The sequence below is a fragment of the Oncorhynchus masou genome, chromosome 26 (genome assembly GCF_036934945.1).
Source record: "Oncorhynchus masou masou isolate Uvic2021 chromosome 26, UVic_Omas_1.1, whole genome shotgun sequence".
Taxonomy (NCBI): Eukaryota; Metazoa; Chordata; class Actinopteri; order Salmoniformes; family Salmonidae; genus Oncorhynchus; species Oncorhynchus masou.
Window position 1 is genome coordinate 22,192,503 of NC_088237.1, and position 14,700 is coordinate 22,207,202.

At 41.6% G+C, this 14,700-nt stretch overlaps 1 protein-coding gene across 1 annotated transcript in view; it reads right to left on the minus strand.

Moving 5' to 3' along the window:
• Positions 1–12,309, minus strand: part of LOC135515035 (GAS2-like protein 3) — a 33,110-nt gene extending 20,801 nt beyond the window's left edge. The window contains exon 1 of the mRNA XM_064938836.1: positions 12,122–12,309. The gene's annotated coding sequence lies outside the window, so the exon portion shown is untranslated. The remainder of the gene's footprint in view (positions 1–12,121) is intronic.
• Between the last annotated feature and the right edge of the window lie 2,391 nt (positions 12,310–14,700).

Consider the following 14,700-nt stretch of genomic DNA (forward strand, 5'->3'; position numbering starts at 1 on the left):
CAAGAGACATTCGCTGTTAGCCAGACAGGCCACAGCCCAGCTGAAACCTGGCCAAAGGAGAAGACATTTAAGCCAACAGAGAAACATTTGTGCTGGGGACACTATGAAATATTCAAATCCTTGGTGAATGCATCCTTTGAATGTGTACTTTGAGAACGAGTAGCCTAGCATGCCATATGTTTGGCAGAAAGAGAAGAACTGCTGTGGAACAAAGTGTGCTTAAATGACTGCCCTAGGGCAACACACCAGAGTTATCAAACCAACCAAACTATCCTGGCTAGGAAAACATTTTATAATCATGAATGTATGTAGGTATCACTGGGGTCACACTGCCTGCCCTCCAGAACATCTACAGCAACCTGTCACATGAAGGCCAAGAAAATCATCAAGGACCTCAGCCACCGGAGCCACGGCCTGTTCAACCCGCTACCGTCTACAAGGCAGAGACAGTACAGGGTTAAATGCTTCAGGTAGCCTTCCATAAGCTTCCCACAATAAGTTGGGTGAATTTTGGCCCATTCCTCCTGACAGAGCTGGTGTAACAGTCAGGTTTGTAGGCCTCCTTGCTTGCACACACTTTCAGTTCTGCCCACAGATTTTCTATAGGATTGAAGTCGGGGTTTTATGATGGCCATTTTGCCACAAATTTGGAAGTGTGCTTGGGGTCATTGTCCATTTGGAAGACCTATTTGCGACCAACCTTTAAACTTCCAGACTGATGTCTTGAGATTTTGCTTCAATATATCCACATCATATTCCTCCCTCAGGATGCCATCTATTTTGTGAAGTGCACCAGTCCCTCCTGTAGCAAAGCACCCCCACAACATGATGCTACCACCCCGTGCTTCACAGTTGGGATGGTGTTCTTCGGCTTGCAAGCCTCCCCCTTTTTCCTCCAAACATAACGATGGTCATTATGGGCAAACAGTTCTATTTTTGTTTCATCAGACCAGAGGACATTTCTCCAAAAAGTATGATCTTTGTCCCCGTGTGCAGTTGCAAACCGTAATCTGGCTTTCTGGCGGTTTTGGAGCAATGGCTTCTTCCTTTCTGAGCAGCCTTTCAGGTTATGTCGGTATAGGACTCGTTTTACTGTGGATATAGATACTTTTGTGACTGTTCCCTCCAGCATCTTCACAAGGTCCTTTGCGGTTGTTCTGGGATTGATTTGCACATTTTGCACCTAAGTACATTTACCTCTAGGAGACAGAACGCATCTCTTTCCTGAGTGGTATGACGACTGCGGGATCCCATGGTGTTTATACTTGCATACTATTGCTTGTACAGATGAATGTGGTAGTGTCAGGCCTTTGGAAATTGCGCCCACGGATGAATCAGACTTGTGGAGGTCTACAATTCTTTTCCGGAGGCCTTGGCTTATTTATTTGTTTTTTCCCATGATGTCAAGCAAAGAGGCACCGAGTTTGAAGGTAGGCCTTGAAATACATCCACAGGTATACCTCCAATTGACTCAAATTATGTCAATTAGCCTATCAAAAGCTTCTAAAGCCATGACATTTTCTGGAATTTTCCAAGCTGTTTAAAGGCACAGTCAACTTAGTGTATGTAAACTTCTTACAGTGAATTGTATCACAATTCCAGTGGGTAAGCGAAATAATACGTCTGTAAACAATTGTTGGAAAAATGACTTGTGTCATTTACAAAGTCGATGTCCTAACCAACTTGCCAAAACTATAGTTTGTTAACAAGACATTTTTGGAGTGGTTGATAAACAAGTTTTAATGACTCCAACCTAAGTGTATGTAAACTTCCGACTTCAACTGTACATAGTTATTGAACACTGGTCACTTTAATAAATGTTTACATAACTTTATCCGCTTCATACAGTGGGGAGAACAAGTACTTGATAACCTGCAAAATCGGCAGTGTTTCCTACTTACAAAGCATGTAGAGGTCGGTAATTTTCATCATAGACACACTTAAACTGTGAGAGACGGAATCTAAAACAAAAATCCAGAAAATCCCATTGTATGATTTTTAAGTAATTAATTTGCATTTTATTGCATGACATAAGTATTTGATACATCAAAAGCAGAACTTAATATTTGGTACAGAAACCTTTGTTTGCAATTAGAGAGATCATACATTTCCTGTAGTTCTTGACCAGGTTTGCACACAATGCAGCAGGGATTTTGGCCCACTCCTCCATACAGACCTTCTCCAGATCCTCCAGGTTTCGGGGCTGTCGCTGGGCAATACAGACTTTCAGCTTCCTCCAAAGATTTTCTATTGGGTTCAGGTCTGGAGACTGGCTAGGCCACTCCAGGACCTTGAGATGCTTCTTACGGAGCCACTCATTAGTTGCCCTGGCTGTGTGTTTCGGGTTGTTGTCATGCTGGAAGACCCAGCCACGACCCATCTTCAATGCTCTTACTGGGGGAAGGAGGTTGTTGGCCAAGATCTCGTGATACAGTGGGGCAAAAAAGTATTTAGTCAGCCACCAATTGTGCAAGTTCTCCCACTTAAAAAGATGAGGCCTGTAATTTTCCTCATAGGTACACTTCAACTATGACAGAAAAAATGAGGGGGAAAAAAAATCCAGAAAATCACATTGTAGGATTTTTAATGAATTTATTTGCAAGTTATGGTGGAAAATAAGTATTTGGTCACCTACAAACAAGCAAGATTTCTGGCTCTCACAGACCTGTACCTTCTTTAAGAGGCTCCTCTGTCCTCCACTCGTTACCTGCATTAATGGCACCTGTTTGAACTTGTTATCAGTATAAAAGACATCTGTCCACAACCTCAAACAGTCACACTCCAAACTCCACTACGGCCAAGACCAAAGAGCTGTCAAAGGACACCAGAAACAAAATTGTAGACCTGCACCAGGCTGGGAAGACTGAATCTGCAATAGGTAAGCAGCTTGGTTTGAAGAAATCAACAACTGTGGGAGCAATTATTAGGAAATGGAAGACATACAAGACCACTAATAATCTCCCTCGATCTGGGGCTCCACGCAAGATCTCACACCGTGGGGTCAAAATGATCACAAGAAAGTGAGCAAAAATCCCAGAACCACGCGGGGGGACATAGTGAATGACCTGCAGAGAGCTGGGACCAAAGTAACAAAGCCTACCATCAGGAACACACTACGCCGCCAGGGACTCAAATCCTGCAGTGCCAGACGTGTGGCTTAAGCCAGTACATGTCCAGGCCCATCTGAAGTTTGCTAGAGAGCATTTGGATGATCCAGAAGAAGATTGGGAGAATGTCATATGGTCAGATCAAACCAAAATAGAACCTTTTGGTAAAAACTCAACTCGTCATGTTTGGAGTTGCATCCAAAGAACACCATACCTACTGTGAAGCATGAGGGTGGATACATCATGCTTTGGGGCTGTTTTTCTGCAAAGGGACCAGGACGACTGATCCGTATAAAGGGAAGAATGAATGGGACCATGTATCGTGAGATTTTGAGTGAAAACCTGCTTCCATCAGCAAGGGCATTGAAGATGCAATGTGGCTGGGTCTTTTAGCATGACAATGATCCCAAACACACCGCCTGGGCAACGAAGGAGTGGTTTCGTAAGAAGCATTTCAAGGTCCTGGAGTGGCCTAGCCAGTCTCCAGATCTCAACCCCATAGAAAATATTTGGAGGGAGTTGAAAGTCTGTGTTGCCCAGCAACAGCCCCAAAACATCACTGCTCTAGAGGAGATCTGCATGGAGGAATGGGCCAAAATACCAGCAACAGTGTGTGAAAACCTTGTGAAGACTTACAGAAAACATTTGACCTCTGTTATATAACCTTTGTTGGCAATGACAAAGTAGAGATACACTTTTGTTATTGACCAAATACTTATTTTCCACCATAAATTGCAAATAAATTCATTAAAAATCCTACAATGTGATTTTCTGGATTTTTTTTCTCATTTTGTCTGTCAGTTGAAGTGTACCTATGATGAAAATTACAGGCCTCATCTTTTTACGTGGGAGAACTTGCACAATTGGTGGCTGACAAAATACTTTTTTGCCCCACTGTACATGGCCCCATCCATCCTCCCCTCAATACGGTGCAGTCGTCCTGTCCCCTTTGCAGAAAAGCATCCCCAAGGAATTATGTTTTCACCTCCATGCTTCACGGTTGGGATGGTGTTCTTGGGGTTGTACACATCCTCCTTCCTCCAAACACAGCGAGTGGAGTTTAGACCAAAAAGCTCTATTTTTGTCTCATCAGACCACATGACCTTCTCCCATTCCTCCTCTAGATCATCCAGATGGTCATTGGCAAACTTCAGATGGGACTGGACATGCGCTGGCTTGAGCAGGGGACCTTGCGTGCGCTGCAGGATTTTAATCCATGATGGCGTAGTGCGTTACTAATGGTTTTCTTTGAGACAGTGGTATCAGCTCTCTTCAGGTCATTGACCAGGTCCTGACGTGGAGTTCTGGGCTGATCCCTCACCTTCCTCATGATCATTGATGCCCCACGAGGTGAGATATTGCATGGAGCCCCAGACAGAGGGTGATTGACCGTCCTCTTGAACTTCTTTCATTTTCTAATAATTGCACCAACAGTTGTTGCCTTCTCACCAAGCAGCTTGCCTATTGTCCTGTAGCCCATCCCAGCCTTGTGCAGGTCTACAATTAAACCCTGATTTCCTTACACAGCTCTATGGTCTTGGCCATTGTGGAGAGGTTGGAGTCTGTTTGATTGAGTGTGTGGACAGGTAACGAGTTCAAGCAGGTGCAGTTAATACAGGTAATGAGTGGAGAACAGGAGCGCTTCTTAAAGAAAAACTAACAGGTCTGTGAGAGCCGGAATTCTTACTGGTTGGTAGGTGATCAAATACTTATGTCATGCAATAAAATGCAAATTAATTATTTAAAAATCATACAATGTGATTATCTGGATTTGCGTTTTAGATTTTGTCTCTCACAGTTGAAGTGTACTACCTATGATAAAAAAATGACAGACCTCTACATGCTTTGTAAGTAGGAAAACATGCAAAATCGGCAGTGTATCAAATACTTCTCCCCACTGTATGTATATACTCTATTCTAGATAAGGCTCATCCTACATAACTACTGCTGTACACACCTTTTCTATTCATATACTGTCCACACACACACACAGAGTATACCAAACATTAGTAGTAGAGGTCGACCGATTAATCGGAATGGCCGATTTCAAGTTTTCATAACAATCGGTAATCAGCGTTTTTGGACACGGATTGTGGCCGATTGATTATTATTTTATTTTTTGAACCTTTATTTAATGTGGCAAGTCAGTTAAGAACACATTCTTATTTTCAATGACGACCTAGGAACAGTGGGTTAACTGCCTTGTTCAGGGGCAGAACGACAGATTTGTACCTTGTCAGCTCGGAGATTCAATCTTGTAACCTTCCGGTTACTAGTCCAACGCTCTTACCACCTGCCTGGCATTGCACTCCACTTATCTAGCGTGTCCTGCGTTGCATATAATCGATGCAGTACCTGTAGTTTGGGCTGCCTGGCTCGTTGCAAACTGTGTGAAGACCATTTATTCCTAACAAAGACCGTAATTAATTTGCCAGAATTTTACATAATTATGACATAACATTGAAGGTTGTACAATGTAACAGCAATATTTAGACTTAGGGATGCCACCCGTTAGATAAAATACAGAACAGTTCCGTATTTCACTGAAAGAATAAACATTTTGTTTTCGAAATGATAGCTTCCGGATTCGACCATATTAATGACCTAAGGCTCGTATTTCTGTGTGTTATTATGTTAGAATTAAGCCGATGATTTGATATTTGATAGAGCAGTCTGACTGAGCGGTGGTAGGCAGCAGCAGGCTCGCAAGCATTCATTAAAACAGCACTTTCGTGCGTTTGCCAGCAGCTCTTCGTTGTGCTTCAAGCATTGAGCTGTTTCAAGCCTATCAACTCCCAAGATTAGGCTGGTGTAACCGATGTGAAAAGGCTAGCTAGTGAGTGGGATGCACGCTAATAGCGATTCAATACGTGACGACACTCACTCTGAGACCTTAAAGTAGGGCCGCGGCATTTGTTGAGCAATGGATAACGATGCTTCGAGGGTGGCTGTTTTTGATGTGTTCCTGGTTCGAGCCCAGGGAGGAGCGAAGAGAGGGACAGAAGCTATACTGTTACACTGGCAATACTAAAGTGCCTATATGAACATCCAATAGTCAAAGGTATATGAAATACAAATGGTATAGAGCAAAATAGTCCTATAATTCGTATAATAACTACAACCTAAAAGTTCTTACCTGGGAATATTGAAGACTCATGTTAAAAGGAACCACCAGCTTTCATATGTTCTCATGTTCTGAGCAAGGAACATAAACGTTAGCTTTTTTTTACATGGCATATATTGCACTTTTACTTTCTTCTCCAACACTGTTTTTGCATTATTTAAACCAAATTTAACATGTTTCATTATTTATTTGAGGCTAAATTGATTTTTATTGATGTCTTATATTAAGTTAAAATAAAAGTTCATTCAGTATTGTTGTAATTGTCACTATTACAAATAAATAAATAAAATAAAAAAAATTTTAATGTAAAAAAATACAAAATCGGTCGATTAATCGGTATCGGCTTTTTTTGGTCCTCCAATAATCGGTATTGGCGATGAAAGATCATAGTTGGTCGACCTCTAATTAGTAGTGCCGTGCTAATATGCAGTTGCGCGCGCGCCCCCCCAATCTGCCTTTGCCTTCAGAACATTCTCAATTTGTTAGGGCATGAACTCGACAAGGTGTTGAAAACATCCCATGGGGATGCTGGTCCTTGTTTACTCCAATGCTTCTCACTGTTGTGTGAAGTCAGTTGGATGTCTTTTGGGTGGTGGACCATTCTTGATACACACAGGGAACTGTTGAGCGTGAAAAATCCAGCAGTGTTGCTATTCTTGATACAAACCGGTGCGCCTGGCACCTGCTACCATACTCGGTTCAAAGACAGACATTTTTTATCTTGCCCATTCACCCTCTGAATATCACACAAGCACAATTCATGTCTCACTTGTCTCAAGGCTTAAAAATTCCTTACTTAACCCGTCTCCAGCCCTTCATTACACTGATTGAAGTGGATTTTACAAGTGATATCAATAAGGGGTCATAGCTTTGACCTGGTCAGTCTGTCATGGAAAGAGCAGGTGTTTTTAATGTTTTGGATACTCAGTGCAGAGTGAATGGGCAAGGCAAAAATATTTAAGTGCCTATAAATGGGGTATGGTAGTAGGTTCCAGGTGCACCGGCTTGTATCAAGAACTGCAACGCTGCTGGATTTTTCACACTCAACATTCTCCCGTGTGGATCAAGAATGATCCACCACCCAACTTCACACAACTGTGGGAAGCATTGAAGTCAACACGGGCCAGCATCCCTGTGAAATGTTTGACACCTTGTAGAGTCCATACCCTGATGAATTGAGGATCTTCTGAGGGCAAAAGGGGTGGTGCAACTCTATATTAATATTTAGTATACTCTGTGTATATATTCCAGACTCTGACATGGCACCTGCTAATATTTCTTAATTAATTTGTGTGTATTGTTAGGTATTATTGCACGGTAGGAGCTAGAAACATAAGCTGTCATAACGTCTGCTAAACATGTGTTCATGACCAAAAACAATAATTGATTTTATTTAGTCTCAGTCCATTCTCCCTCTCCTGTAACCATTCCACTTCCCCTCTCTCACTGGTCCCAGTCTTCCCATTAGTCAGCAGGATTAGTCAGGATTTTATTTGGGTTTGGCCTCCTTCTGGAGATGCCACTTCCCCAAAATGTGAGTTATAATGCCAGAGATCAGCCAGATGGTGTTTAGGGGGTAGAGGGGCAGAATCAGGGCACACACCTCCTCGTGCATGCATTAATTTGGCTCCAGTCCAGAGCTCAAGTATGACCCTATGCCTAAATGTTATTATTTCTGTCACACAAGCTACCACAAGAGGGTTGTCTGACAAAAGCAGCACAAAGGGGAATTTTATTTGTGTGGTAGTCCTACATATGGGATATGCCCATGAAAATGATTTGTTTTCACATTACAGCTCAATTTAGATGCAGAAATGGTCTGTTAAAGAAATAATAAGCAGGTCTACTTGAGTTTCTAAATGGGTATAGTATTTAGGATCCATTTGTTGTTGGTGAAATGGTCTTCCTCAGAGGTAGCAGCCTACACGTAAGCAAAAGGAAGCACCTGCACAACCTTGCTATTACGGTATTCCTCTAGCAGGAAACAAGGAACAGGGAGATTTAAAATGGACATAAAAATCAGACTGTAGTCAAACATGTTCTATCCATCTCAAGTTGTAACGGTAGGCTAGATAGCCAGAGCCATATATTTTCTGGTATTGCTTAACATTATGTAGGCTAAAAGGAAGCAATAAAATCAAGGGCATCTCCTTTCCAGACATGATGGGTGGATGGTTGCCAGAAGATACAGACCCAGGTATCTTCTGGCAACAATCCACCCTCTGCAACTGGATCCTGGACTTCCTGCCGAGTAGACCGCAGGCTGTGAGGATTAGCAACATCACCCCCCTGACTCTTCACACAGGGGCCCCCCAGGGGAGTGTTTTCAGTCCTCTGCTGTACTCCCTCTTCACCCACAACTGCATGGTTGCACAACACCAACGTCATCAAGTTTGCTGACGATATCACGGTTATAGGGCTGATAACCAACAACAACGAGTCAGCCAATAGGGAGGAGGTAAGTGAACTGGCATTGTGGCGTCATGATAACCTCTCCCTCGATGTGAGCAAAACAAAGTAGTTGATTGTGGACTTCAGGAAGCAAAGGAGGGAACATGCCCCAATCCACATCAATAGGACTGCAGTAGAGGGTCACAAGTTTTAAGTTCCTCGGCGTGTACACTGGACCAACACCACTCTTGTCAATAGGGCTCACAAGTGTCTACTTCCTAAAGGCGTCCACATAATTCCCAGCCGAAACAGTTTGGTAGAGTTTGTACATATATAATGATGCCATTTTTTGGGGGCTGTATCACTTTTTGGACTTTGGTGAGTTTTTTTTCGGCAGTTCGGGCACACATTTTTTCTGGAGGCAAGCCAAAGGTCAGAGCCGAAGTCTACGTCCCTTCGTCTGCGATTGGTTATCAGTAGGGATTCTTCAATAAAGTATTTTTTTGTCATTCAATGAGAGACTCATTTTCATGTAATTTTTTTCCATTGAAAAATACTTCAAACATCGTAATTAGATGTAAAAATCTTCATCAAAATGAATGACTGATTTCTTGACTTAGATAAATTCTTTATTTTGAGGAAGTGTATACTGGTTACGGGTGTCTCAAAATAGACAAAGTACTATTGCCACTTGTTTCTTGTTTTTAAAGCGAAGGTCTTTTAAGGAAGTAAGCAAGCACACTTGTTCGGTTAGCCGAACCGAAGCATGCTGACGAACACAACGATACATCGAACCGAAGCATGCTGACGAACACAACGATACATCGAACCGAAGCATGCTGACGAACACAACGATACATCGAACCGAAGCATGCTGACGAACACAACGATACACGAAGCATGCTGACGAACACAACGATACATCGAACCGAAGCATGCTGACGAACACAACGATACATCGAACCGAAGCATGCTGACGAACACAACGATACATCGAACCGAAGCATGCTGACGAACACAACGATACATCGAACCGAAGCATGCTGACGAACACAACGATACATCAAACCGAAGCATGCTGACGAACACAACGATACATCGAGCAGATAGAAATACAGCTGAAAACTGCCCCTTTCGTCCTCATGCTAACTACCAGTAGACACAGCTGCCATTTTAAAATGCCAGTTTCAGCCAATCAGATCCTTTGTTGTTCAACATCATGTGCCATTTCATAATGGCTGCTGTGGCTACTGGTAGCTAGCATGAGCACGAAATAGGAAGTTTTAGAGGAACACAAGTAGTATTTTAATCTTATCTATGGAGCAGTGTGGATAAAGGTCAAATTTGGAGTACAGTGGCATATCCCATTCCTGCATTGAGGTACATTTTCAGACCCATATCTCACTCCGGCTCAACTGTGTCAATGTAGCCAGGACATAAACATTAATAAAAGAGTCACACACACTATATACAAGCTCCCAGTAATATATTGGGTGAACCAACAACGTATCGGCATCACTGTGCCTTCTTCAGGGTCATGAATGTAGCCAGGACAAACACATTTTCATGATTTCACTAATATCATGAAAAACAATAAATCATAGCACGGTTTTGGGCTCATTCGGTAGTTTTTACCTGAAAGTAGGATTATGTCAAAAGCACCATTTATATTCATAAAAAACAGGGGTCACCAACAAGTGGATCGTGAACTTCAAGGCATTCCTAGTTGATAATCAAACATTTCTGTAGAAAAGCTAAAGATAAAGGCATAATGGCTCACCCATTATGCAACTAGAGGTTTGCCATCAAGCCTGTCCCCGCTGTCTGAACAGTCTGACTGGAGGAAGGCCAAAGCAGGGACTGTGAGAGGTGGACCCCTCTGCTATTCTCTCCCTCCGCTGAGACTAATACCGTATTCGAAACAACTATGGACTCGGAAATCTACAACTTCCGAGCGTTCAATACAACTGCGAATTCTGAGAAAAAAAATAGATCCAACTGGGGAAAATAGTTTTTGAACGGTCATCCAACTCGGAAACTCAGGCATCTTTATAGCGCTCCGACTTTCCGACCTGAATGAAGTTCACGGACTTCATGATTTGACCTCATTTTTTTACAGGATAATGTCAATGAATCACTACCTCACATCAGTTTCTAAATAGTGATAGATGTGATAGCTTAACCCTCAAATCCATTAATTAATTTGAGGCCAGAGACTTTTATGGGATGAACGCACGCAATTTATTTTCAAGCCAACATGGCCTGAAAATGACAGTAACGTTCTAAGTCCCGCTACGGGCTGCAGTTTATGACAAACACCGGTACTAAACCAAATATAATCATCTGTTTTAAGTAATAGATTGTGTGACTTCTAGATTTGTTTTTATATATTTGTTTGTTTAACCTTTATTTAACTAGGCAAGTCAGTTAATAACAAATTCTTATTTACAATGATGGCCTACCCCAGCCAAACCCTAACACGGTCGACGCTGTGCCAATTGTCCACCACCTTAAGGGACTCCCAATTACGGCCAGTTGTGATACAGCCTGGAATCCTACCAGGGTCTGTTGTGACACCTCTAGCACTGAGATGCAGTGGTTTATATCGCTGCGCCAATCTGAAGGCCTTTAAACTGTGTGCGCAGCTATAGTCATCATAAACGGGTGACTATAAACTTTAATACCAACATCACCAATCTGAGGTAAAAAGGATGGGTAATTTCCTGTAATTCATGTGGTGAAAACATTAGTCTTATAATGTAGTAAGACACTATGTCCACCATGGGTAAATTTGAATAATATAACATATTTCAATGCCAAAGTAATTCAACACTTTAATATATGATCATACTACTTTAACCATGGACAGAGTTTAAAATGCCTGTAAACGCAATTTAACCAGGCACTCTAGACTAGAGCGTCCGTAGGGTCTGTGCAGCAGGATGAACGTTTGACCACTATACTTAATTAATGTAACCATGATTGTGTTCCGATCTCAGTGTTAACAAGCGTAACGGTAGTGTCAGTATCTTCTGGCAAGGTGTATGTTTGTCCAAGACCAATCATGTATGTTCCTTGCAGTTTGTATCCAAGGCAACATTTTCAAACACACGGTCATTCGTAGGGCGTCTATAACCTGTGTGACATGATGATGCTCATTATGCAGGTTAATACATGGCCCATTTCGAAATGTGTGTTTAAAACGCTTTCCCGTGGATTTTCAGAGACGTAGGCCAAATTGCACATTATAAATGTAAAACAAGTTCAGTCATCTAAGCATGCTACCAAATTACACGCATTTCATTACAAACCATGAGACCAAATCTAGTCTATTGTGCAGACTATAATAAGGTTTAAGAACTTAGAAACTACATGAAATAAGTTAGTCTTCCACTCCGGAGAATGATCAGCCACGGGGCACTTGTTGCTTTATCGTGGGCTGTTTAAAGGAAAGGACAGATTCGGCCACGGAAACAATTTACGTCTCGCGTTAACTCACCAGCATATAAATGACCTGTTCCGTCTCTCGTCGAGTTTTCCTTGAAAATTTCCTAAAGTTTGAGTTCACTGTCATTAATGATCAATTATAGTTCTCGCCAAACGTGCATGCACTGTTCGAAACAACCAACCAGATCACAGCCGAAGCTCTTCGTGAAAAGGGGCATGGTGAAGCTCCTGCTTGAAGAGCAGGTAGGCGGACCCAAACGATGCTCCAGGTGGAGTTTGGCTTAACTCACGAATACGCAATCAATATTGATATAGACAAATAAATTGTGGTTTATGAATATATCGTGACAAATCAAACCCCATTTATGTTATTTTGTCATATTTGTTTACTATATTTTCAGCACTCAATTACTTTTCCATCACAGGCTAACTTTGGACATTTATGGACGACTTCTGGAAAATGTATTATAATTATTGTTGTTGCCGACCTCTTGTTGCACACATCTTCAAGTCTTGTCAATGACAAGTTGTCACAGATCTGGAATACTGTAAATTACACACATAGTGGTTAGAGCGTTGGGTCAGTAACCTAAAGGTTGCTGGATCAAACCCCTGAGCTAATAAGGTTAAAAAAAAATCTGTCGTTCTGCCACTGTTCCCCGAGCACTGTGGATGTCGATTAACGCAGCCCCCGGACCTCTCGGATTCAGAGGGTTTGGGTTAAATGCGGAAGACACATTTCAGTTGAAGGCATTTGTACAACTGACGAGGTACCCCTCCTTTCCCTTAATTGAGAGAGAGACAGACACACACTGAGAGAGAGAGAGAGACACTTGAAATGTCTCTATTCCTTTGGAACGTTTGTAATGTTTACTGTTCATTTTCTGTTGTTTATTTCACTTTTGTTTATTATCTAGTTCACTTGCTTTGGCAATGTAAACATATGTTTCCCATGCCAATAAATCCCTTTGAATTGAATTAAGAGAAAGAATAAGGAACTTCTGTTAATGGAATGTTTACTGTTCATTTCACTTTGTATATTATCTACCTCACATGCTTTGGCAATGTTAACATGTTTCCCATGCCAATAAATCCCCTTGAATTGAAGTGAAGAGGCAAAAGTTCTTCCTCTATCTCTGGATCTAAAGCAGATATATACTACCCCTCCAAGGCTGTTAGTCGTTACTACAGGCTAAAGACTGTTTTCTGGGGGAAATTTCAACTGAGTGAACTCAATAAACAAATGACATATTCTCTACTTCTTGCTGTATTAGCTTTTATATGTTGTTTTTGAAGTCAACCAAAAGAAAATATGTGCCCTTGGTTAAATATAGGCTAAGATAAAATATATTGGAATTGGGCCCACCAATTGTGCGCATGTGTGTGTGTGTGCGTGAGAGAGAGAGGGGGAGAGTGAGACCACTGGAACAACTACTGGGACTTGAATCAGGCTCAGCAGACATCTGGTTTGAGGGAGACCTCTTTTGGACAGGGATTTGAGCCAGTGTGGCTGGATGGGCAACGAACAGTCTTACACAGTGCAGAGTGTAGACACAATGATTCTAGATGGTGTACTGTCTGTACAATGACACAGGCATCTGATCAGGTTGGGCAATGTCTCCACAAACACCCACACAAAAGAAGCATCCTTCACCCTTACGCAAAACTGAATAGTTTTAAGTTTTAATGTCACATTCACAAGTACAGTGAAAAACCTTTCTTGCAAACTCAAAACCCAACAATGCAAAAATCAATAACAATGTAATACTAGAAGAAAAAAACACGAGAAATAAGAAGATACATTTAATTTCCCATAAAATATGTCAAAATGTAATTCTATACATAACATTAAATATAGTGTAAGGAAAGTACACCCAAGCACGCTTCAGCCCAGTTTGAACAAAAAGGGAATCAGGTGATGAAGGACTTGAAAATGTATGTCTCGTTAATACATTTCTGATCTATGCAGAAACAGAATGCACCTTTTTCTTAATTTTCCTGGATAGTCACCCGCTGAAGTGTCCAGAGATATGGATTTTTGGGGGGGATGAAATATAGTGTGTATTATATACATGTTTGCATATATTACAGGTTTTCCATTACAAATACACATGTGACAGATGGCCTTTTTAACTGTACATTTCCCTGGTATGTCTAAAACAAAACAATACATTTTTGCAAATTATTTTTTCCCTGATAATGTATTGGTTTGATATTTATTAGTAACGTTTCTTACATAGGACATAGAACGCCTCATATTTTTGAACATGAAATGTAACATATTCAACGCATCGCTTGCAAGTAAAATCTCCACAAGGGGGAGCTATTTTTTCACGTTATGGGTTTACCAGCAGTAATAAAATGTATTCCAGTTGAGATCCAGGAAATGTCAAGGACCTGGAAGACAAGGACGTTACATGCAATTAGAACCCTGCTGAGATCTTTTGTCAAGGTGTGCAGAGGCAGCGTGGACCATGGCCCCTTTTGCGCGATATGCTATAAAAAGGGTTTTCAGACCTAATGAAGACCAACATGTGACATCACAACTGACCATGCATGCAGTTCATCACTGGATGGACACTGCTTTCAGCTTCATGTCTCAAACCAGTGATGGCCGACCAGCTTTTTAAT